This window comes from Orycteropus afer, unplaced genomic scaffold (genome assembly GCF_000298275.1).
Source record: "Orycteropus afer afer isolate SDZICR_OR568_19922 unplaced genomic scaffold, OryAfe1.0 scaffold00084, whole genome shotgun sequence".
NCBI classification, from domain to species: Eukaryota; Metazoa; Chordata; class Mammalia; order Tubulidentata; family Orycteropodidae; genus Orycteropus; species Orycteropus afer.
The window spans coordinates 7205630-7208547 of record NW_006921671.1 but is presented as its reverse complement, the minus strand read 5'-3'; positions in this window follow the sequence as shown (position 1 = coordinate 7208547).

Below are 2918 nucleotides of genomic sequence, written 5' to 3'. Positions count from 1 at the left end.
ACTCATAGCCACAGCTCCTTGGGTTTCCAAGGCAGTATCTCTACAGAAGTAGATTGCCCAGTCTTCCTTCCGAGGAGTGGCTGGTGGGTTTGAACCGCCAGCCTTCTGGCTGTCAAATGCCTTAGGCACTATGCCACCAGAGCTCCTTCCAGAGATTAGGGAATAAAATCATTACAATGGGGATGATAATTTTATGTACATAGTTGTAATTTCAAGGAAAACATGGCGAGCATTCTTGTTGCAGCTGATGCAATCATGGTTGGCTTCATGGGAAAGACTTTTGACCTGGATTTCAGGAAGTCTCCAAAAGAAGAGGCAGAGAATAGGGAGCTTTACGGATTTAGTCCTGATTGCTATTTTCCTCGCCATAGGTTAAAGTAATCTTTGCAAGTCTTATTTTCTTTCTCATTCAGAGTTTAAGAAGAGCAATAGGAAGACCAGTTGGGTCTTTTTTTCCTGCAGAAGGAACTAATTATTTATTTCCTAAAAAGCCTCTCATAATCATCTCATCTCCATTGCCATGTCTACCATTGAAATTCAGACATGCATGACTATTCCGCTAGACTTTTGCAAGAACCCTGACCCATTTCTTGACCTCCTGTTTCCAAATAAAATTGCTCCCACTTTCAGAGTAATATCAAAACACAGGTCTAGTCAGGGTATTCTTTCCACTCAGAAGTCTTCACTGGAGCCCAAACAACTAGCCAATCAGATACAAAACTCCAGTTTATCACTCAGACAGACACAAACGAAAACTTGACTAAAGAGGAAGCAGTACTACGTTCATGAAGAAGGAAAGAGAAGTATCATGAAGATGTTATCTCTGTCCAAATTATTCCTTAAATTAAATGCAATTCCAGTGAAAAGCCAAACCAAGTTTGTCACGAAACCTGACAAGAAAATTCTAAACTTCATGTGGAATAGAAAAAGGGGAGAAATAGCCAAGATAATTTTGAAGAAGAAAAATACATGAAGTGCCAAATTCTACCAGAAATCAAAACTTAATCTGAAGGTATGATATACAAAAATTATGTGTCACTTCTGGTGCAGAGGTAGGAAAAAAAAAATGGAGTTATATATTGTCTTATCAATTTACAGAAGTTTATATATGACAGAGATGGCACTATGAATCCATGCAGAAAGGAAAATGTTAGGATAATTAAATACAGAAAAAATAAAAATAGATCCCTATGTCTTTCCAAACATCTAAATGTATCCCAGAGGGATTAAAGATCCAAATGTGCAAAGGAAATCTTTTAATGTTTACAAGAAAATATAGGAGAATTACTCTGTGATCTTTAAGTAGAGAATGATTAAAAAAAAAAAAAAAACTTTTATTGTGATTTGGGTGATACAGAGCAAATTCATTTTCCATACAGCAGTTCATACACATTTTGTTTCATGATATTGCAGTTCCCCCAATGTAACAGCTCTCTTCCCACTTTCTTCCTGTAGTTACCTCTTCCCTGTGTCCTTCTTTTCTGTGCTTTCCTGCCCCTTGAACTATCTCCCTGTGCAAATACTGCCCTTCTGTTCTCTCATAACTGATCATTCTAAGGAGTGTTTCTACCTGGTGTAAATCTTCACCCTATATGCCTGTTTATTGTTTGGTGGAAGCCACAGGAGAAGGAATTCTTAAACAAGTGTGAGAAGCATTAATTATGACTGAAAAGATGTGCACATTTGATTATATTAAGCTTAAAATGTCTGACCATTAGGAAAAAAAAGATAAGCGTAAAATTTGGAAGACATTTGTAAATACATTTAAGTGACAAATTTTGGTATCCAGAATATATAAAGAACTCCTACAAAGCAATAAGAAAAAGAAAAAAAATATCAATAGAAAAGTGAGCAAAACAATGAATATCATCTCACAAAGGAGGAAATTAAAAAGACAATAAACATGAGGTACTTAGCCAATTGTCGAGAAGAATGTAGAACAACAGGAATTATCAGGCACTGCTGGTAACTTGATATAAACCTTTGATGAGCAACTGGTAGCACCTAAACAAGTCAATCATGCACAAACCTTAATATCTAGCAATTTTCCTCCTAGGAATATATTTGAGAAAAATATTTGTGTATATGCCAAAGTTACCATGTGGCTATCAGTTTCTTCATCATGTGTTCATCAAGTATTAACTTATCTTTATTGCTTGATTTCTAACCAGAAGGCTGGTAGTTCAAAATTGGCCAATCTACTTCTGGAGAGATACCACCTCGGAAACCCAAGGAGGGGTTGCTTTGAGTGGGGTCTGACTTGATGGCAGTGAATTTGGTTTGGAGTTTCCACTGCTTTATTTGGTGTGGATCTTCTCTAGCCTTCACCTTTCTTTGGAAGTGAAGATGATGAGGTGTTGCAAGGCTCAGGAGGGGATTTTGAACCCTCAAAGTTACCCTGCACTTAAGTATTACTCATAGTTAAGAAATAAGCTTTGCAGTGGCTCTCAGCTGATTTAACATCATTGTTCAGCCATTTGCTTATCATCTATCCTTGAGCACTTCAAACAAATCTGTCTCAATTTACTCATCTGTAAAGAAAGACTAATGAAACCTACCCCCAAGGAACTATTTAAAGGCTTAAATGAAATAAAGTAATATACTTGGTGCCAAAAAAAAAAAAGCAAACTCACTACTGTCCAGTTGATTCCACTCATAGAGGACCCTCCTTGGGTATCTGAGGTGGTATCTCTACGGAAGGAGATTGCCTGGTCTTCCTTCTATTGTCTTCTGTTTGAACCACCAGCCTTCTGGTTAACTATCAAATGCATTAGGCACTATGCCACCAGAGCTCCCATACTTGGTTCAGGGCCTAACATATAACACACATTTAATAAATGTTGTTGTTGTTGTTGTGTACCGTCGAGTCACACCTGACTCATAGTGACCCCTCCTTGGGTTTCCGAGGCACTATCACT